This window comes from Saccostrea cucullata, unplaced genomic scaffold, assembly GCF_032062105.1.
Source record: "Saccostrea cucullata isolate Sc308-1 unplaced genomic scaffold, CSIRO_AGI_Scuc_v1 ctg312, whole genome shotgun sequence".
Classification (NCBI taxonomy): Eukaryota; Metazoa; Mollusca; class Bivalvia; order Ostreida; family Ostreidae; genus Saccostrea; species Saccostrea cuccullata.
Genome location: NW_026929887.1, coordinates 819518 through 845855, shown reverse-complemented (window position 1 = coordinate 845855; position 26338 = coordinate 819518). Strand labels below are relative to the sequence as shown.

The window sequence follows — 26338 nt, the reverse complement described above, 5'->3', positions numbered from 1 at the left end:
TAAAGAAAAAAACATAAACAAGTATCTGACTATATACTGCATTAACACGTTTACATGATATTTTCAATGTACTGTAAACATGGGCGAGGTGGAGGAGTCCAAGACTCTTCTTGGTCTATCATTATTTACCTAAGTAATCTTAATTGAACTCTTAGAAATTGTTGTAATGTATGATTTAATCGAATAAATATACCTGAACTTTGTAAGATGTGTCTCGCATGGACGCTTGCACAACCGCATTTATGATACGAAACTCTATCTAAAACAAATTTTTAAAACCCTGTCGCTACCCACAGCTCTCTCGCTTTTCCTGGTAAGCTTAGTGTGACTTTCAACGTAACGAGCATAGTACATTATTGATATCGCTATTCTGGGCAACTTCCCGGAAGTAAGTTTTCACGTTATATTTCGCGAGTCACGTTACGAGACTTTCCGACTCTATACGTTGGACCTAGAGTTTTGGACCAAAGGTTAAGTCCCGAAAATCCAACTTATAGGCGAGTATATACGGTAAATTTTATTCCATCATTTCATCATAAATGGTTGATTAATACCAAAGAGCAGATTTCAAAGCATTAATTTATTATCAGACTATGTATCCCCCAGTACCCCTGACCCAGGGGTCCTGTCCTGTCCCTTTCTTCATCATACATATGTACTTGGATCATTGGCATAATACCCAGGACCAAACGAAAAGATTTTCAAAGATTTCATGCATTTCACCATATAATCAATAGAGCCCCATCCCAACACCAGAACCCCTGACCCAGGGGCCCAAATTTCGCAAATTTGGAAGAGGCAACCTTCCTCATCATAACTACATAGTTTATTGGTTTAATACCCAGGAGCAGAGAAGTTTTTAAAGAATCTGTGCATTTTCACTACATGATCAATAGAGCACCGCCCTAACACCGGAACCTCTGATCAAGGGGCCATGAAATTCACAATTGTGGAAGAAGCAGCCTTATTCAACATAACTTCTGTATGTACTTGGTAAGTTAATTTAATATCTAGGAGCAGAACAGAAGATTTTTAGAGAATTTATACATTTTTACTATACAATCAATACAGCCCCGCCCTAACACCAGAACCCCTGACACTGGGGTCATAAAATTCACAAATTTGGAAAAGGCACTTGTGCTCATCATAACTATGTACTTAGTTACGTTATTTTAAACCCAGGAGCAGAGAAGAAGATTTTCAAAGATTTAATGCATTTCACTATATAATCAATACAACCCCGCCCTAACACCAGAAACCCTGACCCTGGGGCCATAAAATTTACAATTTTGGAAGAGGCACTCTTGCTCATCATAACTATATACTAAGTTAGTTTACTTAATACCCAGGCGCAGAGAAGATTTTCAAAGAAATAATGCATTTTCACTATATAATCTATGTAGCCCCGCCCTAGCACTAGAACCCTTGACCCTGGGGCCATGAATTTCACATTTTGGTAGAGGATCAATATACATTACATTCATGCCAGCAGTTTGACTGCTTAATGTTCAGGAGTAAAGAAGATTTTTAAAGATTGCATTAATTCTAGTGGTTTTGGCCCCACCCCTCAGGCCCCAGAGGGCGGAGATAATAAAATTCACAAATTCTGTTCCCCTTCACCCATAGATGCTGCATACCAAATTTGGTTGAAATTTGTTCTGTGGTTTCAGTGAAGAAGCTGAAAATGTAAACACACGATACACGACGCACGAAGACGGACGAAAACGGATAGCAATTTATAGGTCATCTGTGTAACCTAAAAAAAGAAAAGATTTTTTAATCCAATGCGTAATGCCGCACAGTGAACGAGCTGAAAAGTTCAATCATTGAGGTAGGAATCTTCTCTTTTTTCTAACTAGAGGACATATTCAATATAATTCTATTTGCTTGTATCTATTATATATGTATATATACAAGTATATTTAGATGTAAGGGATTTAAAAGATCATATTTTCCTTTTCTTATCACAATTGTACAACTTTAAATAGACATGGTAAACTGAGTTTGAAATCTAGCAAGGACTATATTGTTGGTAAAATGATGGCGTATGAAAATATCTTATGGAACGAAGAATTTAGTAACAAGTTTTACTCAATCAAAGACTTAAAGAATTTTTTTAAAATATTAGTTAAATAAGTTATATATGAAAGGAATTCAAAGTTAAAAAAAAATTTGAAATAAATAATTATGATTTTCCAAACAAACTACAATTATGCTACCCTTTAAAGTAATAGGAGCTGCAACTTTGGTGTCGACAAGTTTTGTTGGAAAATTGTAATTAACAATTTCAAGAACTGAGAAAAAGAATATTTATAAGGAAAAAATATTTAGAAGCTATGATTGTACAATATTGATGAATTGTTGGTCTAATTGATCATAAAGGTTTAAATTACATAAGTATTTATCACAATAATACCAATGAATCCCACGAATTTTCGATTTAGGATAGAATTTACTGAATCCAGCCGGTTTGGAACACATGGATGTTTGTAAGAAAGTCTCGTCAAACACAGGCTATATTTTCCCAGTGTGAATATGCTAAAAACATTACGCATACGACACGTACGTACGCGTGTGAGAGTAAAATCGACGTTAAAGTTGCTAAGCTCGCGAACCAAATTAGAGCAGAGTTTCTGTAAATTTTAGGGTATAAAATATGAGTATGATTGTCTGCTGTATAAATATCGGTTTCAGTGATCATCCCTTGACGATAACCGAGGTGGCATTGTGAAAAGCCCTATCTTGGTGTGACGTTGTTACGCGCCAATGTCATCGTTTGTTAAAAACCTTTTAAGTTACTGTCTGACAACCCCAAAAAAACTTTTCTTTGGTTGAAAAGTTGAAAACAAACTGCACAGCAACATGTTGTTCCTTTTTATTCACGTATGCAATTCAATTACTACACCCAACGTAACTTCCGTCAGCCACACCATGATTGCAAGAAATTTATACTGACTGCAAATATGGAAAAGAAAACGTTGTCTATAACTCCAATGCATCGTTTGGCACTGAAAAACGTGATCACAAAATGGTCATCGTCAATATGCACGTGTTTTTGGGCTTTTTATCACTTTCCCTAAGTGCAAAGAAACCAAAATACACATCTGACCAATTTTCATAATTTTCGGTCACATAGTAAAAAATTTTCCACAAATTATGTTCTTATGCGTTTCCTTTTCCTTTCAGTATATTTAGAATCCTTAGTCCCTTATTATGAATTAAATTTACATTTGAAAAGTTCTCTATGTCTTTGATTGTGTAAAAATTATATATAACTAAATTCATTGTTCTATAATAATTTTGAGAGGCAGAAAAGAAGATATTTTCATACGCCACCCACCGCTAAATAGTTCCAGCTAGTTTTCAAATGCAGTTTACGATTTCTATTTAAAGTTGTACAATTGTGACGAGGAAAGAAAAATATGGTCTTTTAAATCTCTTACTCCTAAATATATAAGACATACATGTATAAGCAAATGTACTTTGAATATTTCATCTAGTCAGAAACCAGAGAAGAATCCTACCTTAAAACATTTTGTTTCATTTTGTAGCTCAAAATGACTTTACCACATGTGAAAATACAAAAAAATTAAATAAAGGACTATTATAAAAATAACTAAATTTAAATATCCTTAAAAATTTTCTGAAAAATTAAAAAAAAAATGGGATTAGCCAAAATCCATTTTTGTTTATGACAAATTGGTAATATCGTGTGATATACTCTATATTTTAATACCTTTTTATGCAAAAAGAATTTTTTTAAAACATTTAATCTTTTGAAAGAGAAGAAGGTATCGCATGATTGGATGCGAGAATCTTTATTATTATTTATGTCCGAGGAAAAGGTAATGACCTTGACCTTACCCATAATATAAAACGGTTAAAACGTACCTTACTGATACCATCACTTTGTGATATTGTCTTCTTGCCCCTGTGAAATTATTTAAGTTTTCAATACATGAAATACATTTTTGTATACAAAGAATCCTACATTTAAAAAAAAAAAGGTTGAGCAAACAAGAACCAAGTGGGATCAGGTGCCATGGAGGAGTGCGTCATGATCGATCAAGAAAAAATAGAAAATCCATAAACATGTAGATTATGGCATAACAATAAGTATGATAAACGTCAACCAGCACCCCCCCCCCCCCCAATGTCCTATGTCCTTTTTACAAGTATTCTAACAGTATTGCATTTAAATAAGAAAATTAATACAAGTCCACTAGCGCCAAATGTAATCTGGTTTGATTGAAAATGCCATATTAAAAAAAAAAGTGGAACAAAATCACTGCTGGTAAAGTGCGAATCGAGAGAATTTTGGTTTCGGACACTCGCTACTACTGGCACCTGTGGTTAAATTAATATGTTTTGAAAATAAAAACACAATAAAAATCACTTTTCAGAAGGCAAATGTATTAAATACTTTAGCGATTGGATTGCTTTCATACCCGAAAAGTGCTCAATATCGAATCATTGCATGTAAATGGCTGTTTACATCGTTTTTTTCATGTTTTCTCATTCGAATGATACATTTTTCATAAATTGTGAAATATGTGCCCCAGGATCAGAGGTTCCTGTGGGGTGGGGCACTACTGGTTATATAGTGGAAAATCCTTTTTTCTTTGTTCCTCAGATCTACCTCGAAGTATTAAGTAACCAAAACAATGGTTCCTCTTTCAAAATTGTGAAATTTATGGCCTTTGATTTACGAATCAAATTCAATTGTTGGAAAGTTGTTGCATGATACTCAGGTGACCTATAAAGCCCGTTGGCCTCTTGTTTAATTAACCATTAATTCTACGTTAAATTTTATAAATATGATTTACATTGTATATGTGGACTAGATGTTTGTTTGCCTGTTGTGAATCGTTCCTCACCGAGAATTTTTTACTCCAATGGAGACGCCGATACTTGCCGATAGAGAGCTATACTCGACAATTGAGCAGTGAGGGGTCTTTTTCGTGTCAGTACAATTGAGCAGTGAGGGGTCTTTTTCGTGTCAGTACCTACTGCGAAACGGGGCCACAGTTTAAACGGTCTACTCCACAGGACCGGTCTCCACGTCCCAGTTGGATTCGAACCCGCGACGTAAGGATCAACTCCTTTCATCGCAATTCTTAGAGTATACGCTCCAAGCACTGCACCACGCGGGCGACAATATGTAATAATAGTAGATAAATCTATGAAAAACCAGAAGTCTCTGTCGAGACTGTAGCTCTACTGGTATGTACTTATCAAAAACCATTGCAGTATTTTATGTATCTTTGTGTAGTCTACTTGTGTGCCAACTTATTTTGAAATCAAACTAGAACTGTAGAAGGAGTAGCGTTTTTAAGGAATTTCACAGAAAATTCTATTTTTAGTAACCATGGTAACACCGTTCATCGAAATCAGAAACCGATGCACTATTCTATGTATCTTAGGGTAGTCTACTTGTGTGCTAAGTTATACTGAAATCAGACCAAAACTGTAGAAGGAGTAGCGTTTTTAAAGAATTTCACAGAAAATTCTATTTTTAGTAACCATGGCAACATCGTTCATCGAAATCAAAAACCGATGCACTTTTCTATGTATCTTAGTGTAGTCTACTTGTGTGCCAAGTTATATTAAAATCAGACCAAAAATGTAGAAGAAGTAGCGTTTTTAAGGAATTTCACAGAAAATTCTATTTTTAGTAACCATGGCAACATCGTTCATCGAAATGAAAAACCGATTCACTATTCTATGTATCTTAGTGTAGTCTACTTGTGTGCCAAGTTATATTGAAATCAAACTAGAACTGTAGAAGGAATAGCGTTATAAAGGAATTTCACAGAAAATTCTATTTATAATAACCATGGCAACACCGTTCATCGAAATTAAAAACCGATGCACTATTCTATGTATCTTAGTGTAGCCTACTTGTGTGCCAAGTTATTTTGAAATCAGACCAAAACTGTAGAAGGAGTAGCGTTTTAAAGGAATTTCACAGAAAATTCTATTTTTAGTAACCATGGCAACACCGTTCATCGAAATCAAAAACTGATGCACTATTCTATGTATCTTAGTGTAGTCTACTTGTGTGCCAAGTTATATTGAAATCAGACCAAAACTGTGGAAGGAGTAGCGTTTTAAAGGAATTTCACAGAAAATTCTATTTTTAGTAACCATGGCAACACCGTTCATCGAAATCAAAAACCGATGCACTATTCTATGTATCTTAGTGTAGTCTACTTGTGTGCCACGTTATATTGAAATCAGACCAAAACTGTAGAAGGAGTAGCGTTTTAAAGGAATTTCACAGAAAATTCTATTTTTAGTAACCATGGCAACACCGTTCATCGAAATTAAAAACCCATGCACTATTCTATGTATCTTAGTGTAGTCTACTTGTGTGCCAAGTTATATTGAAATCAGACTAAAATTGTAGGAGGAGTAGCGTTTTGAAAAATTGTTTACAGACAGACGGACAGACAGACGGACAGACAGACAGACAGACAGACAGACGGACGGACGCCGGACGCATTACTATCGCATAAGCTCTTCTGGTCTCTGACCAGTAGAGCTAAAAAGAATATAATAGACTTTCATACGTGTTTCTCTTTTTAATAAAGGGAGGGGGCTGGGCGCCGTTGGTATTCCTGTCCACAAGAATCAGTGCTCATATATAAACGAACCGAACCCAATATTAATTAACTTGTCGTAAATTAAACCTTTGCAAGTTTACAGATATATATATACCGTCTCGCGCGTACGGTTAATCGTTTAATTTATCTTTTGGTTTAACATACTGCAGGTTTTATACATTAGTTCAAGTAAGATATCTCCAGAAACTGGAAGGAAGTGCTCAGGGAGGACGCGATATATGTGCAAGATGGCAACTTTCAAACCCTTCGTCTTTAGAGATACAAAAATTCATATTTAATTTTTGAAAAATGCTCACGGAGGTCCATAGTTCTGACAAAGACACCTTTCCGTAAATTTAATGCTCTTGTATTCGAAGTTTTAAGGGGGTACGCTGTTTTTGCCTTCTCCGCCCGTCTGACTTCTGTGTGCAAAATCTTTAACTTTGCCAATAACTTTTGATAGATTATGACTCTGAGAGGGCTTTCCCCTGTTTCCAGGCACCAGGTTTTCCAACAATCTAATAGAATTCTCATGGGTACGTACCAATTGCGCCCCGTTACTAGCAGACCTATTTTTGTATTCATATGAAGCAGAATGTGTGCAAAATCTAATACTAAGTACGTGAAAAGAAGAAAGCACTTGCTGTGGCCTTCAACTCGACATTTAGATATATCGACGACGTACTGTCAATTAACAATGGTAATTTCCATTCTTATGTCGATACGATATATCCTGGTGAGCTTGAGATTAAAGATACCACCGACTCTAACACATCTGTTTCATATTAAGTTAGATATTTTACTTGAAAAAAGACGTGAATGGTAATCTAACAACCAAGCTGTATGATAAACGTGATTACTTTAACTTTTGTTTCGTCCAATTCCCTTACTTTTGCAGCAGCAGCAATATACCTTTATCACCTGCATACGGAGTTTACATATCTCAGTTGATAAGATAACGCAAGAGCATGCTCTTATGGACAATTTCTAAAACGAGACAAGTTATTGACAAATAAATTGATGAACAGCAGGCTCGTTTAAAGTCATAATTTCGTAAGTTCTATGGTCGATACAATGACCTTGTCAGCGAATACAATTTAAATTGAGTCAAATGCTGATTGACGTTTTTCATACTATTTGTTAGTACATTATTTATACACTGAATTGACGACAGATTTTTCCGTTATTTTCCGATCGTGACAAGGAGCACACGGCGGGGGGTGTGACCGGTCGGCAGGGGATGCTCACTCATCTATGGCACCTGATCCAACTTGTGATGTTTTGGAGGTCCATGTTTGCTCTGCTCCTATTTTGTATTGTTTCATGGGCTTTTGATCTTGAATCTTGTTCGTTATCTTCACGTTTCATTGTTAGATTACCATTAACATTTTTTCATGTAAAATATCTATAAACTATGAAACCGACGTGTCAGACAGCAAACAATACAATTTTGTGAAAAGGTCATTAAAAACGGACACCGGAAATTCCATAAATAAGATCATGTGCCTTGTAGGAGATGTAATCATCCCCTGCTGACCGGGCACACCCGTCGTGAGCCATTTGTATTGTTAAACTGGAAAAGCATTCTGTAGTCGAATGAAGTAAAAACACATAATTATATACATATTTGCATTAGAAAGGAACAGAACTCGTAACACAAAATCATTTTTGTGCCCCCGTAAATGAAGTTTCGGGGGTATATAGTTTTTGTCGTGTCCATCCGTCCATCTCTCTGTCTGTCTGTTTGTCCAGAAAAAACTTAAACCTTGCCCATAACTTTTGATTTAGTGGAGTCATGACTTTCATATTTCACATGTGTATTCCTTGTGACAAGACCGTTCTTTGGGTACCACCAAATTTGACCTTGGACTTTGACCCACTTTTACACAAAAATTCTAAACTTTTACTTTGACCATATCTTTTGAACAGTATATACCAGGACATTTATACTTCACATATGTATTTTTTTTTGTGGAAAGACATAACTTTTGAAGGGTTAGGGCTACGGCTTCCATACTTCACAGATGTATTTTTGTTGTCTACTTTCATATTGCACAATTACATATCCAGTGAGAATACCCAACTTTTGATACCAATATATTAAACTTGCCATTTAAGAAAAGTTTAATCTTCGCTATGTTGGCATACGGGGGGCATCAGTGTTTCATAAACACATCTTGTTTAAATATACACAAATTTCCAAACTTTTTAAAGAGCTGGAGTTGGCACGATAATGATCCCTCACTGCTCAGTGTCATGAGGCCGAGTAAAGGTCAAAATTTGAAACCCTTCATCGGTTTATGGTTTACGTCTCTATATAAGTCATTTAGTTGGGTTGTTTTTCTAATACAGAGACGCATACACCCACCCGTCTGCTCTAGAATCGCGAAAGGAGGAGTTGATCCTTTCGTCGCGGTTTCGAATCCCACTGTGGGACGTGGAAACCGGTCCATCGGATGAAACTTTATAAACCGAGGTCCCGTGTCGCAGTAGGTGCTGGCACGAAAAAGATCCCTCACTGCTCGATGGACCTAAGTGCCGAGTATAGGACAAAATTTGCAGCTCTCCATCGGAAAGTGGTGGCGTCTCCACTATGAGTGAAAAATTCTTGAGAGGGATGTTAAACAAGATACAATCAATCTTGAATTTGGAGGCGCGTTAAGTCGCCTACCTGTGACAGCATGACGTTGCGGATAATAAAAAACATGTCAATCTCAATCCACATTTACAATATTTAATGTACTTGTCAATCCTGTTAAAGAAAAAAACTAAACAGAAATATGGACTGTCAGTACATGCAAGAGAACAAAAGTCGTAATTTATTATCTATTAATTTAAAAAAAATACAACTCTTCCGAGGCATATGCAAGGATTTTTAGATGTACCATACGATTATAGGTATATGATCAACAATAGATATAAATTGATATTAATCTCACAATGGTATACCTTGTAATGAGGTTAAGTCAGGGCCCCACCCCTGGCAGCTGCCAACTCATAAATTTTTATAAAAACTTGTTAATGAGTGGGATCTGGGAAATAAAAAAAAGTTGGAGAGAAAAGTATTATTGTCGTTTACTTTCGATGCCTTATGAAAAAAAGGTGCACAATTAAAAATGATTCATTTGCACTTTTGTTAGAATTGGTTCATTGGAATTTAACATAATGTTTACATACGAGGGTTGATCCAAAAGTTCGTGGAATTTCTTTCTAAAATTTCATCGTGATTTGATGCAATCAATCAACAGGCATATTCAGAATATAGAGTCATAATGCAACAATATTGGAAAATTTCACCACTTTCCGATTACCAATAAGGTCACACGAGCTTTCTGAAAATGGATTGTTAAGAAACCCGGGGGAGACTTCGACGTAACGTCAAGTCAGATATGTCACGTCACGTTATAGAAGCATCTCGCCCAAATGTCCAATTATAATACGTAATTCAACAAAATGCTGCCTATTTCTCTATTTTTTTCCTCAAGAAAAGTCTGGGTATCCTCTCGCACCAATTTATCTTTGATTTGTACTCATATTTCCAAATACTACCCATCTTTCCATATGATGTTCCAATTTCAGTAGCAATGTCAAGAACAGTACGGCAGCCGCCAACGTCCATTAACGCCTTTAATTTGTCTAGGGGGACTTAAACAGAGCCTCTAAAAAAGCGACCACACCTTTTATCAACGTCCATGGAAGTTCTATTTTTCTTAAATTTCTTATGCTACTGGAAAACCAGTAACTAATTGCATATTCCCCAAGCCTATGTCAATAATATACGCGTTTTAGATAGAGTGATCCCGGAATTTTCACAAAACTTATGACTAGACCGAAATTTGACTTTGTCTAGCAACTTTAAGATGAACAATAAATCATCAACTAATAAACTAAATACCGGATATCCAGTAAAATCAGTAAAACTCTCACACAAAGGTTTATAAAAGATCAATCAATCGTAATAATGACATAATTTTCGTTTTATATACCACATAGGGCTGTTTCATTCTTATTTCACGTATTAAGAATTAAAATGATAATAAACGCGTTAATGTCTCCCCCGCATTTCCACACAACCGTTTCTATGGAAACTGCCATAAAGTTACTTTCCAAGATATTTAAAATGTTTTTTAATTTAAAATATATATCAAGTGTCTATATTTTCATTTGTAATTTTCAACCAATTCCAATGAAAAATAAATAAAATATGAAGAAATTCCACGAACTTTTGGATCAACCCTCATATTTGTGTTTAGTCTGTTTCAGAGCTCAAGCAAGAAATGTAGATTTCCGACTTTTTCACAACAGGACGCACTAAGAACTACAACTCTTTCATAGTGGAAATACATGTTAGGGCATACAAAGCCAACTTAAATAATGTTTTATTGCCCTATCCCGACTCAGAATGAGAATATTGAGTCGGTAAGAAGGTGAGAAAACTTTTAAATTAATGCTCAATTTTCAATTGCTTTCTTCAGGTTAAGAAAGGTTTTGAGTCGGGGCATTTTTAACCAGTGGGTCGGGAGAGGGCAACCAGATTCGTCCATTTGTTTGTCAGTTGTTTAACCTTGCAACAATTTTTGAGTGGGTGGATCAATGGTTTTCATATTTCAGATGTGTTTTTGTTACAAGCCTTTTCATAGTGTACAAACATATCTGACCTCTTGACCTTGGAGTATGATCGAATATTGCATGAAAAATTTACTTGATATTAATTTTGGCTAAACCTTTTGAACAGTTAGTTCTACCTATATAGGGAGTCTAAGGACATTTGTCCCTCACAAGGTTTCCATGGTGTGATATATTCTTGACATTGACCCTAGTGTTTGACCCAGTTTTAAAAGAGGTAAACGAAGATAGTACTTTTGAATACTTTAAATTGAGAGCTTTCATAGTTCAAAGACCTTCCTTTGCATACCAACAATTTTGACCTGGTAGTTTGACTTAGAGTTGTTTTTTTGTATGATTGGTGCTAGCCTACAGGTTAATATTTCATATATATATATATATGTATATTTTTATTAAAAGTTGAACTGAAGACTGAGACCATTTTGGAGTACAATGCTCATATAGTTAATAAAAGAATCTGGACAGCAACTAACCTTTTGTTAGTATTAAATGCAATGCACGTTAAGTCGCTGGCATTAAATGCAATGCACGTTAAGTCGCTGGCTTTGCTGGATTTTTTAATCTGCACATTCATATACATTTTATTAAGGCTACATGGGTTGACCTTAAAATGAAAGCCATTTTATACTAGGGCTTGGCAAGAAAAGAAGTTTCCTGTAGGAGTAAAGCTTACCATCATCTAGATATGATTGGACATTCTAGTAATATTCAATAAATTAATTCGCCAATAAAAATAAAGACTGTATCTGACTTGATAATTACCCTTCATGTATATATAAATGAGGATTCTAAAGCTTTCAAGTATAGTGTCCTGCTAGCTGTTCATTAAATTCTTCGACATGGCTATAGTGCTACCTCGGTCTCTTTCGCAATTGCAACTTACTTCATCAGAGAGTAGGGATAATGTTGATTTGAAGCTGTGTGGTTGTTCTAGTAGTTGCGAAAAGTGTAGCGGTTCTTCGTCGTCGACACAGGACATAGCAAAAGAAGATGATGTTGCTTTTCCACCAATCAACTTTAATCCTAACCGGCGACGAAAAAGCTCCATATTTTAATGCAACTTTTAGAACTGAAACAGAAATTTAAATTAGTGAAGCTAGCATTGTGACTCAGTAAAGATACCAGGGAAATCTTCGTATTTTACACGTAATTTATTTCTGATCGCAGGAAAAATTGCGGACCAAGGGAATGACTTCGTTCAATTTGGACAAATTGTATGATACTAAAATTGATTGGATTTCGGCACTAGACAATTGTGAAATACATTGCATTATTGCAGGGTGTTGAAATTTCCAATATTATGTGTATATATATTATGCGAATTTATTGTACATATAAAACTCATATTAAATGTATATAACTTGACCTACGAAAAGAAACAATAAATATAAAAGAAGAATATTGTTGCATTTATTAGTTTAAATAAATAACTCGTCCATGCAAATGTTGCTAAATTTATTTTATGCAATATCATAAATATAGAAAAAACATCAACTTTTTTTTTATCACGAAATAATGACTGATTTTTATACCATGCAGTTACTTAATACATGATATTAATATCAAAGGATTTGGGTAGACTTTACTTTACCGGTCCCCAGAATCTAGATTCACTTCGACGTCACACCCGTTGCTAAGTTCATGTGTTTACGGCGGCCATTTTGATTTCGCTTGTAAAAAGTTTGCGAAAATGTCTACTATAAATCAACAACAAATAAATCTTACCTTATATCTGAAAATCATCTAGACTGTTGTTGAGGGTTGGGTTGAGGTCTAATAGTGGCGTTTTTACGCGCAAAGACTTCACGTCACAGCTTGCTAGTAATGTAAACAATTTTTCAAAATGTGTTTTGGTCCGACTTGGCACACAAGTAAACTATACTAAGCATAATTCTGTGCATTTTTTGATTTGTGAAATTCGCTTGTAAAAAGTTTCAGCTTGAAAATGTTTTTTGATTTCGATGAACGGTGTTGCCATGGTTACTATAAATCAACAACAAATAAATCTTACCTTATATCAGTGAAAATCATCTAGGCTGTTGTTGAGGGTTGGGTTGAGGTCTAATAGTCATTTTTCTATTGGCTTTCGTGTTTTTTTAAAGGCGGAATGGTGATATCAGAGATGAAGTCGGCTTTGTTTGGTTTGTAAACTTCCGATATGAGGTTGAGAAAGCGAAGGAAAGAGTCGTTTAGATACAACTTTCTAACGCAGTACTTGGAGAAATATTTACTGAGATCCGTTTTTGGGTATGGATTTTTTTTTCTCCGGGTGCACTCTATTGTATTTGTGTGAGCACCGGAGTCGGGATCTACGAAGTTAATAGAGTGGTTGACAGTCAGGTGAATGAAACCTTCTGAGTTTAGGGAACTGTAGGCCCTCTAACAGTAACTGATGATTGTAGTTCCGGGTTTGATGTGCTGCTTTATAATAGTGACTAACGTGTCAGCTGTTCTGTCCTCAACAGTAGTGAAAAAACAATTTTAGAATCCCGTTCAATTCCACCAAAGACCCAAACCCCGTCGACACGCCTACCTTTGTGGAATTTTCTTTTCCCGAATTTACTCTCGTCGATTTCAACAAGCATCTCCATACGTAACAATCACGACTGAATGAAGTGTCCCTTTGTAAGCCAAAATCCAAAGTCACAAAATTTGCATACAGTCTTCCAGATCAATCAATAAATTTAACTGAATTAACCAGTTTATAATTATTTCGACATTTTCAAATATTTTCCAGATATCTTTCAGTTTGTATGGCATATCGCAACGTGCATTTGTTTACAAATTCACCAGTCAATCTACTGCGCATACTCCGCACGTGCAATGATGACAACGGTATTTTAGAGAACAGCTGATTCTATTTTATGTAAACCTAAGTGTTTTAATGTAACATTCTCTTTTTAGGTTAAAAACATTCGTTTGAAACGGAAGTTTTAACTGTAAAATTTGACGTAGATCACGAATTTAGGGTCAAAAATTCCGAAAAACGCTTATTTTTTATTTTCACAACGGCTGACGCCGTTGCACTATATAAGGGTAACGAATATTAAGGCATTCATATATTTTGGCGCCTTATTCTGGGGATCGGTAAAGTAAAGTCGTTCCAAGGATTTTATTGGCTGTATCTTATAAAGTAGTGAGTAGCTCATTGCGAGTGCAGGAGAGGTAGCCTTTCGTTTCATTGGTCACAGATGTTACAAATAGCGGCAAAGTACATTATCCAGGAAACGCCTATATCAGTTTAGAATCTTTTTGACTAGGCGCAAAAATCCCCCTCCCGATTTGTCGCTCGTCTTACGTATGCGCATGTAATTATATCATTTCTCTAAAATCCCGAAGTGAGGAGTCGATCCTTACGTCGCGGGTTCGGATCCCATTGTGGGACGTGGAGACCGGTCCTTGCGATGAGAAGGTATAACCAAGGTCCCGTGTTGCAGTAGGTGCTAGCGCGAAAAATATCCCTCACTGCTCAATTGCTCTGAGTACCGAGTGTAGGACAAAATTTGTGAGAAGAAGCTGAAAATGTTAAAAGGAGGCACGACGACGGACGAAAACAGATACATGTAGCAATAGGTCACCTGAGTTACTCGCGTGATACAAAAACACACCGTGACATATATAAATAATATACTGTAAAATAATTGAGGCATATCTTTCCTATTTAACTGTTTACATATTTTTAGCTCACGTAAGCCAAAAGGCTCAAATGAGCTTTTCTGATCAGATCAAGATTTGTCTGTTGTCTGTCGTCGTTGTCGTAAACTTTTAACATTTTTATCTTCTTCTCAAGAATCATGGGATCAAGTTAAACCAAACTTGCCACAAAGTATCATTGGGTGAAGGGAATTGAAGTTTGTTCAAATGAAGGACCACGCCCTCTTCCAAGGGGAGATGATTATGAATTAGTGATAAATCAATGGTATCTTCTATAAATCTTTTTCTCACGAACCAGATCGAGGGCCAGAAAAGATGAAACTCATGTAAAAGCATCCTCTGGTAGAGAAAATTTAAGTTTGCCCAAATCTTGTACCCCGGGGGTAGGGGGGGCACAATGCAGTATCAAACTTTAATGTAGGAAAACAGGGAAAATCTTAAGAAGAACCATTGGGTCAGGAAATATGAAACTCATGTAGAAAAATCCTCTGGTAGTGAAGATTCAACTAACTGTGTTCAAATCATGACCCCCTGGTAAGATCTTTAATTTTATTTTCAAGTACAGCAAAACCATGATTGGTCATAGATATGGAAACATCCACTGAAAGTGATGACCCTCGGGCGAAGGGGGGGGGGGCACAATGGTGGATCAAAGTTTAATATAACAATACAAAGGTTAAAGAACACTTAAACCATGATTTGTCATAGGCATATGGAAGCATCCTGTGGTAGTGTAGATTGAAGTTTACTCAAATCATGACTCCTTGAGCAAGGGCGGGTCATTATTGGTGATCAAAGGAGGATAACATAAAATAACATTCTTTTTCTCGAGAATAGCAAAGCTGTGATTGACCATAATTATAGGGAAGCATGCTCAGTTTGTTCATATCTTAACTCCTGGGGGTAGAATGGGGTCACAATGGGTGATCAAGGTTTTTTTTAAGGAATATATGGGAAATCGTTAAAATTCTTCACAAGGCCATGAGTGATCATCAATATAAAAGCATCAAAAAGGTAATGTAGATTTAAATTTGTTCAAAACATGACCTATCAGGAGAATAGAGGAGCCATTAAAGTGGATCAAAACAAAGGATTGTAAAGGCTATATATCAATTAAAGTTTTCATCTAAGCTTATTTATAATATAAGAAAAACTAACCAAAATGATTATGTACTATGAATATATATGATGACCAGAATATATGTATAAGTATAGCTCTTTCAATGTTCTATAGACGTCTGACCGATACAGAGCCGTCTGACCGATACAGAGCCATTTGCAGGAAATTCAAGGCCCCTGAGTCAGTGGTACCGGGGGGGGGCTCTGATTTTAAATTATCCTGAGAATAAATTAATGCCTTTGAAATCCACTCCTTGGTATATATCAAACATTTATGATGAGCTAGGGTACCTTTTACAAAATTGCAGCACATACATTTTTTATGAGTAAAGCCAAATATGGGAAAAAAGTTGTGAAAACAGTGGTATCTCATAGAACTTGTGGCACCTGTAAGTGGTGGCAGAGGAACCGGCCTGGTCAACAGATCAGAAATCACAGATGCGTCCACAATCACACTGGAAGTGCCCGTCTGATGGAAAGCATAAGCGGTGTTCAAGGTATAAAAGAGCTGAAAGATTCAGGTACATCTGTAGATATTCTCGAAGGAGATGGGGACAATACATTGATTACAAGAATTAAAAGTGACTTAGGAATCACAATGAAGAAAAGACTGGACAAAAATCATGTGGTTAAGAACATTGGAAAACGACTCTATGCACTTCATGGAACAAAAGGCGTGAAGCTCAGTAAAAATGTTATTATTCACTTGCAGAAATGCATTAAATATGCCCTTGCAAAAAATCGCAGCAAAGACGATTTAGAAGAAAACCTCAAGGCCGTATTGCCACATCAGTTTGGTGATCATTCCTTGTGCTGTGCTCGCTTTTGTGGATTTAAACGGAATCCATCTGAAAAATACATTCACAGAAGTCTTCCGTACAAAGCAGCTTTGAAGGACAACCAACTTCGCCAGCATCTCGAGCCCATTTTTGATCAGGTGTCAGCACGAGCAGCCCAGTATGTGGACCTCGGTTCTAGTCAACAGTGTGAACATGCTAACAAAGAAGTCACCATGAGAATACCTAAGTCACTCCACTATGGAAATTCAGAGGCACTTGATTTTAGGGTCCATGCAACAGCAGCCTTCATAAATGAAGGAAGAGGCTACATCTCAAAGGTATCTTGATTGAAAATTTTTATTGTTGGATTTTTCTTTACTTTTCCTAATTTCAGTTGTTTGTGTTTCTGTGGGATTGTTATTGTTTAAAAATGTTGATTGTTTTAATTATTTTGTTGTTTAATTTTTTTTAGCATCATGTTGATTTCAGCAATTTCCATCAAGCCTACATTAACTGTAAGTATTTGTTCTTGTGTATATAATAATAATTTGTTTGGACTTGATTATTACTTACTTACAGTGAAATCATTAATTTTCATGGGTTTAATTTCTAAATTTGTCATGGTATGAAAATTTCATTCTGCAATACATTGTATTATTTATCTCCATAACCACAAAATTTAATCCCTCCAACTGGTAATTTTTCCTCTAATTGTGTAAATTTAACTGCACAAAAATGACCAATTTTACAGTAGCTACCAAATCCTCTTCAATTTCACACAGATTTTGTTTCTGATAATTGACAAAGGTCAAGATTATTACTATTTAAAGGTTAAAAATTGAATTTTTCTGAAATTGTAATCTTCTTTTGAAAGGTAGATGAGGAAGCTGGTTTGTCACCTGGAAAGTATACCCAGAAGTATGCAGCAAAACAGATGAAGCAGCGTCTAAGAATTGAGGAGAGATCAAAACTACCCTCAACAAAGAGAAGAAGAGTTCAGTTGAAACAGGAGAGAAATGTTACACAGTGTGCATTCCAGGCACTTGAGGGAGACACTTATGAGTCAGGTATCCATAACTTTCATGTATACTTTTAAATGTTTATATATAAATGAAAATTGTTGCAACTTCCATTATGACATGAATTTTTTTTCAGAGATTGGATTGGCAGATGAGGTTGCTATTGAACAAATCCCGGATCCTGTTCCACGTGGTGTTTTCAAGCCTGTCACCTTGTCCACTGGAGATCCTTCTCTTGTGATGTTTGATTTAGAGACCACAGATCTGAGTAAGTTTACTTCTAGAAAATTTAACACACAGCTTCAATTTCCAAAGTTTTAGCTGTTGTGTATAACCCCCTTCCTGAAATTGAAAACAATCAGAAACACAATTTAAAAAAAAAAACTTTACTGAATGTGGGACACAAGCCACAATGAGGATTGACAAAGAACAAACTTATCAGTAAATTCCTTTGAAGGGGACGGGGCAAGTTGAACATACTAAATATTGATAAGAAAACATTTGTAAAAAAAATTTACATAAAAATTTATAGAACAATTGAATTATATTGTTTGCATTTTTTTTAATCACTTCAGTTCGAGGAAGACAGATGCCCCATATTACACAACTTGCTGCACTTGAATTGAAAACGGGGTCTGTTTATAACACATATATTCTTCCCAAGGTGCCCATTACAGAGGAGGCAATGAATACCACTGGAATAGTTGTAAATTCAGATTTAGATAAAATGACTGTCCATGGAAAAGAAGTTGATGCCGTGAATATTACATCTGCTTTGACAGATTTTTTGACATGGTTTAAAGTTTTCCAGATGTAGTTTTAGTTGCACACAATGGGAGGAAATTTGATTTCCTAGTTCTTATGAGTACCTTACATACTAGTAGTCTGAAAATGACAACTATGCTATTTTCTACAGTTTCTGGTTTTATTGATTCACTTGGTGTCTTTAAGAAAGTCTTTAGTGGCCAGCCAAATTATAAACAGGAGACCTTGGTAAAAACGGTTCTAAACACCACGTACAATGCTCACGATGCCACGGAAGATGTGAAAACATTAGGAATGTTGATAAAACAGGCCAATTTATCAGATTCACAAATTTTACAATTTAGTTTTCCACCAATTTCTGTACTTCATAGTGTTCATTCAGCAATGAGAAATCGAAAAATATTACTTCATTACATGTTCTAATTGCAAATGGTGTTTTTAAACATAATACGGCAGAAAACATTGCAGGCTCTGGCCTAAACCTGTCACATCTTAACAAAATATTTAAAAGAGATGGTGAGGATGGACTGAGAGCCACATTTTGTCAGAAAACCTCTGATGGTCAGCCGCGGGTATCTTCTGCAAAACGTGTTCTAGACTCTGTAATTCCAAAACTTGTAGAATATTTTGAGAAACAATGACTTGTGAGAAATTGCAGAAAGTATTTTCTAAATATTTTTATAACAGATTAGGATGTTCTATTAGCTCTCAGAATGAATTGAATATATTACCTGTGGTTGTCAAAACGAATTGAATATGTATATTACTTTCTGTTGTCTATGGCAATTTTAATATCAAATGTTGAAAAAAAAGTATAAGGTCAAGGTCAAATATAAATTTGAATTTGATACATTGATTGATTGAATATTGTTTAACATCCCATTCGAGATTTTTTCAATTGTATAGAGACATCACCGTATGCCGGTGAAAGGCTTCAAATTTAGACCTATATTCGGCACTCATGGCCATTCAGGGGCATTGAGCAGTGAGGGTTCTTTATCATGCAGACCCTTACTATTTCAAATACTGGTATGAATTTGGAAAACAATATTACTTTTACACTTATGATTGTATAAAATTAATAAAATGCTTTTGCCTTTGCCATATCCTATGATAGTTTATGTTCAAAGACCATTATTAAAAGGGAAGGTTTTTTGCAAGGTCATTACTTATTTAAAGGTCATTGTCAAGATCAAGATCATAGTAAAGCACTTCATACTGTCACTTATTACATTGCCTTTATATTTAAGTTGTGATGCTATGTCTATTTTGTTATGATATGTGTCTTTGTATATTTATAATCCAAAATGTGATTTTGAAAATTTGGGGGGGGGGGGGGGTAGGATTAGAAAATTGTTTACAAATAATATAATCTGTGGTAAAAGTTTACAATTTTTCTTTTATTTTCATTATCATATAGTGTAGAATGTATTTATTACAAACTTTCCCATGTCAGCTCCTTTTTTTCCTCATAGGAGTGTTGACATGATCAGAATAATATATTTTCATTGTCAAAAATTGAAGTCGATATGAAACATTCTTAAATTTTCAAAGTTATATTACTGAAAGAACTACAAATCTTATTTTAACTGATAAAAGGATTTAAATAGTTTCTAGAAACATGTGTTTTACTTGCAGAACACTTTATTTGATATCAGTATGCTAGTAAATGTGATTTTGTATCTAATTTTACTAGTGCACATTATAGCATCACCATATTTCTAAATATTTTGATCAGATTAAAGAAATGTCTGGATAAATTTGTTTATTTATAAAGTACATAATGTATTTTAATTGTTTTGAGAGAAAATTATCACTTTTGAAAATGTGCATATTAAAATGCATTACGGGCTGAAGACCTTAACAGAATTCAAAATCTCCAGAATAATAAACAGAATTTTATTTACAGTGAGGACATTTGTACTGATCGCCAATTCTAACAACTCTGATGTCGGTGCAGTAGAGTAGTTTAAATGTACCCAGTGTCTGCAATTATCACACTGCACCCACTTCACAAATATCAGTGATGTACTTTGTCGGACTTCATCAGGAGTGAACTTCCTGCAAACACAGCATAATTCTTCCTCAGAAATTGGAATGTCCTCAGTCTTCAGATAGTAACTGTCCCTTTGGTGGTCCAAGTTCTGAGTCAATAGAATTAGAGGGCCTAGGTTCCTGAGAGTTATCAGAAATCTTACGAGAAGCTTTCTTATTCTTTGTACCAGTCTTGAGGCTTTTTCCTCTCTTTTAATTTCTTAGGAGAGGATGCACTGAGCTTTTGATTTTCAACAATTTTTTTTTGTTTAGGTCCAGCTGATGAAGAAATATGCTCCTTGATTCTGGCAGATACCTCTGGCTCAGTAATAGCTCTGCCTGAAGTGATTTTGCTTAAAGTATTCCATGACTTTTTGCCTCTTGATCCCTCGGACTTTACACGAACGAGTCCCTTGTTTTGTCTGCAAAAAAGTTCAAACTAATGTTGTTTTCATCCAACTCACTGTTTTCTGCCTCAGATATTTCAGAATCTACATGTTGTATTGTGAGGATCGACGAAGGTGTTAGGGCTTCTTCTGAAATAATATCAGCATTAAATGCCATTGGGTATATTCCACACTTGCGGAATGCAGATTCCAAGTTTTCAGCCGTAAGTGCTTTGGTGTATGCCTGACAAGCCAGTGAGCATATGTACTGCTTGGTTATTACGGTTGATGTGGTCCACATCTGCTTATGGCATAAATTATAGTAAATCTTCTGGAGAGGACCAAAACAACCAACATCCATTGGTTGAAGTATATGGCTTGTGTGGGCTGGCAATACATGTAGTACGATATTGTGTAGCTTTGCCCATTCTGCTGTGGCAACTGAAACATGCGATTTGTGTCCATCCAGGAGAAGGAGAACTGGTTCATTTAGGCCACCAGGAATATGATTTATCAAATAGTTCTTCAAATATTGTAGAAAAATAACAGAGTTAGACCAGCCACTTTCAGCAACATCACCAGCTGCTCCAGGAGTACAACCTCCAATTAACTCTGGCCTGATACGCATTCCGGGAAACACAAAGAATGGTGGAATGGCAACTCCCGAGGCACTACCACATCCCAGTATAGTGACCGTTGACGATTTCCCTGTTGTAACTGCCTGTGGAGTCTGCCCAGTGCCAGACACTATGTGAGGAGGCACATGATTGAGGGTGATCCCTTTCTCATCTACATTAAATATTCTGTATGGTTTGTTAAACAGGTGGTATTTGGAGAGGATGGATGAAAGTTCCTCAAAGTAATTTTTTATATTTGTTGGGTTAGCTGACTTGGCTCTTTGTTGTTATTGGCAATTCTTACTAAGTTCAATTTTTTAGCACACTCTGTCCTTCTTTATTCCTATAAAATTTGTTATGAAGAGCTACAAACGTGTTTACGGCTTAAAAAAAAAATTTATAAGGACCATCACTTTTTTGTTCAGCCAATAATTATATTGCCTGGCCTTAGCAAACTATCAAAATAGCTAGTGACCTTCACATTGGTTTATGCTCATAAGCCATGTGCTTGACATAATCACGTTGCACTTCAGCACGGTTATCGTATTTATTTACCGACTATAAAAAGAATATTAACAAAATGGCGACTTTCCTTGCAAGAAGTATATTATATATTTATTCCTACCTGTTTGTTACGCATTTTTTACTCGCTGTAACTGTGTAGGATTTCTATCTTCTATTCTTCGAAAATCAGCCGTTCGTGACGTAATATTTTGTCACGTGACTAAATATGACAACAACAAAAATGGCGCACAACTACTGGGCACGCACGACTATAGGACCATCAACCATAACTAATTTTAACATGTTTAACAGTTACAGTTACATGAAAAGAAGGGTGAAAATGCAAGAAAGAAATGCATGAACATGATTTTATTCACAAAGACACTTGATTTATCGCAATTATACATATAAATCGATGTCAATGCAGAATAAAGCCCGTTTTTTAACAAGAACCTGAGAATAAGACTAACAATTTAAGCTTTAATTTTTAAAATTTTTGCATATTCTCGTTCTTTGTTTTTTAAAATGTTCTCTAAAAATATCTGTATAAAAGTACATATAAATTATGGAGATTTAAAAACTTTTTTACACTAACCATACTACGGTGATTAAAGCAAATCGCCAAAAAGCTTCAAGTGCTTTTTGCAAATACTCATGTCGCAAGACATTTCTAAAGCAAATTCATCTACATATGTATCTTTGATAAATTCGTTACCGATAAATCTATAGGAATCCATACAATTACAAATCGGTACAGCTACATGTAGCTTCCTGACTTTTCCGAATCCTTTTACATGTTGTAATGAGTTCTTTTGGATTTTGTGTTAGTCCGGAAGAAAACGAAACACTGTAAAATCAATTTAACAAAAATAAATTTATTTTACAGATGAAAGAAATGAATAAACAAACAAAAAAAACACAAAAACCTTACATACACCACACTCGCGAACACTCACACAGAGAAAGAAAAAAATATAACTTTACAAAGAATGAACTGACACGCCTACAAACAATGAACTTAAAGTTGCGTGTCAGAAATAAATATCAAAACAAAACTTGTTTAATGAAAACAGTAACTCTTGTATTAAACAATAATTAACTTCAAGTTGTTTTTAAAAAGTTCAAAAAAGAATTTATACTTTCAATACTTTTCACTGTAATATAACTTCAGAATTATTTTATTTATAAACCAAATTGGGAGTTTGTCTGAAAACCGTTCCTATTTCAACACAAATATCGGCACCACTGGGCCTCCATACACCGCTTGGTCGACACCACGTTCACTGACCGTCTAGACCGCCGGACTCACAGGTCTCCCTCTTAAAACGTCTCAACAGTCCTCTATCCCTCCGTTAGACGGACGCTAAGGTGTTCCCATAAGTCTGTGAGGACGTAGTACACGTACATGCGATAATTAGTACCGCCGCCGCCCTTCCGTATGATCCGGTCCTACACACAAACTGACCACTCTACATCTGCCGTCCTAAGCCCTTAGCCTCTCGTATACTCTATGCCCTATACACTAAAATAAATTAAACGACTTTTCCTAGAATACTAACAAATAACAGAATATAAACACCTACATAACACAAAACAAGTATACAGACAAAAAGTAACAAACTCCTATAAATAGTAATGAAAACAAGCTTACCGGCTGGAGAAAACAGAAATGACCACACACAGAAATTCACCGTTCCCTGGCTACCGGTTCCAGACTTATTTCTAGAGTTCACCAAATATAAGAACATCCATGGTGACCAAAACTGTAGACATAGCGTGTCACAACGCCTCTTTCACTGCCACGCGTCGCTTTCCTTCTAACCAACCAGTTTTCTAAATTTAGCTTATATACACACCCTCAAAAGTACGGAAACGCATAACCACCAAAACTCACAAGGAAAACCCAAAATCAAACATAATATTAATTTTAAAAAGTCAACTTCATCACATATGTACGTATATAAATCTTTTTTGTTTATAAATTACGTCAATGTATCCAAGTCGGTGTCTTCTCAAATATTTTTGTACAAATGACTCTAGGCCATTGACTAACAGGGTCGTCCTACAAAAGTTTTGATTAAGACCAAAATGTAATGCATGCAAATAACAGTCCCAGGCTGTATTTTATTTAAATGGTGTTAATATTTATAAAGAAATTTAATAAGGTATTTTTGTACACGCAATTTAAAGCAGAAGTATTAATTGTGCAAGAATTTACAACTGAAGTTTTTGGTCCTAGTCAGTATTCTTTTAAGGATTTCTACTTCAATTAAAAAGGGAAATAAACAGAGGACTTTGTTGTGAATATACAATGATAAATAAAAATACTTGTGTTGCTTAATTCTATTTTAAACTGCAAAGAAAACAATCTTTTTCACTCTTTTTTTCACATTTATTTTTACCACACAATTTCCTCAAAGATGCACATGTATAAGCTGAAAGTATCTTTATAAAGTAATTATCAATATATTGTGGAAATTTAATCTTTATAGCATGGGAAAGGAGAGTGAAACAGACCAAGATGCTGTTGTCTAATTTGAAGCAGATAGGTTAATATAAAGAAAAAAAAAAGATATATGACACAGGTTAAAGATATTACTACTTCATTAATGTTGAGGAATGCAAGTTTGTATATGGTAAATGTTTATAAATTTAGTATGTTATTTACCCTTTTATGTTCATTTATTAATGTGTGTATGTGTTATACACGTATTCTTAAAATTCAATTTTAATAACACCATCTTTATTTTTTTTATCTATTTATGATAATTTTCAACAGCAAAGAAAAAAAACCCAGTAATGGTAAATACCCAGCAACAGGAGGAGGATCGTAGAACCAGTCGGCCTCCCCCATGGATGAGCGAAGACGTGTTGACAATCCTTCAGGGAGACCCTGATTAGAGGGCATAGAGGGTGGATTTGACACTGACACAGGTATTTAGTAATTCTTAATATTTCATAAGAAACAAACTCCATAATAGTTTAATTAATGTCAGAATGACTGTTACTTACCAAAGCCTGTCTGTTCGACTCCAGGTGCAGTGACAACAGGAAAAGGAAAAAAGAAAAGAACAAGAGACAAAGACCCTCCATCTTGAAGTCCTTGGGACTGAGAAAAAGAAAAAAAAATTAGAGATGGATTTATTAAGTTGACAATGCAGAAAGTTTCATCGGACAGACTTTTTGTTTTAATTACAATATCATTATACCCGCTGCAAATAGATTTTTAGGGTATGGGGTGCGGGAGGGGAGTAAGAATCACCATTTCTGTCTGTCTGTCCAAGCGATTATGTCTTTGTAACTTTGTGAACCTTACATGACTTTTATGACTTACATAGCCTTGCTTTCTGAAAGATTTTTTTCATAGATAATTGTCGAATTTTACAAAATGCACATTTTGAACCAAGAAAAAAAATGATCCTCTGATTTCAACTCCACCCTAGCTACATATGCTATTATTCATGGGTAAACATATCCATCCAAAGTATTTGAAGGAAATGCTTAGAAATATTTATACTTTAGCTGTGATTATACATATGCAATGTAGATGTGAATACAGCAGCTAAACTTTGCCTGTAGCATTGTGTATTTGCCATAAGGTTGCCTATTTCTGTATAAAGAGATGTCTGTACTATTTATGATCCAGAAAAAATATAAACACCTTGAAACTGAATCAGAAGCTTCTGTTTTGTTTTTATTTGATCTCAGTCCCATATATCGTTTTCAGTAACAGAGTCTGCATACAACCCTCCCCTCCAAATAGGGAGGAGTTTATACATTTTGGTTGTTGTTCTCAAATTAATCATCCAACAATACAGTAACATACTGTACGATCATTTATTAAAGTGATATTTTTTTGTTTTGGAATTCATTCACTGCAAGGAGTACATTCTTATGCAAATAGTACTAATTTATCATGTGCATAGTTACGTAAAAATAATTCTGGGCAATGTGATCCCTAATAGTTTTGCCGTCTCCACCCATGGCATCAGAATCCATCCAATCCTCTTTCTCCTCCAACAAAGGGTTCTGAATAATGTTCCCCGAATAATCCCAATGTTTTGCAGGACACAGCAGGCAACTGTCACATAGAATGGTGAAATTGAATCTCACTGATTCCATCACTTAGTGACAGTGTGTTCTTGAATTTTTGAAAATTTCCGCTAATTTCTAAATGCACAAAGCTCCCATTTCGGTATGGATTTTCATATGTACCAGTTTAATTTAAAA

At 35.3% G+C, this 26338-nt stretch overlaps 2 pseudogenes; one reads left to right on the top strand and one right to left on the bottom strand.

Moving 5' to 3' along the window:
* Positions 1-16982: 16982 nt before the first annotated feature.
* On the top strand, positions 16983-18990 carry LOC134282387 (uncharacterized; annotated as a pseudogene).
* A 1421-nt stretch (positions 18991-20411) lies between these two features.
* On the bottom strand, positions 20412-26230 carry LOC134282376 (uncharacterized; annotated as a pseudogene).
* Positions 26231-26338: the final 108 nt, after the last annotated feature.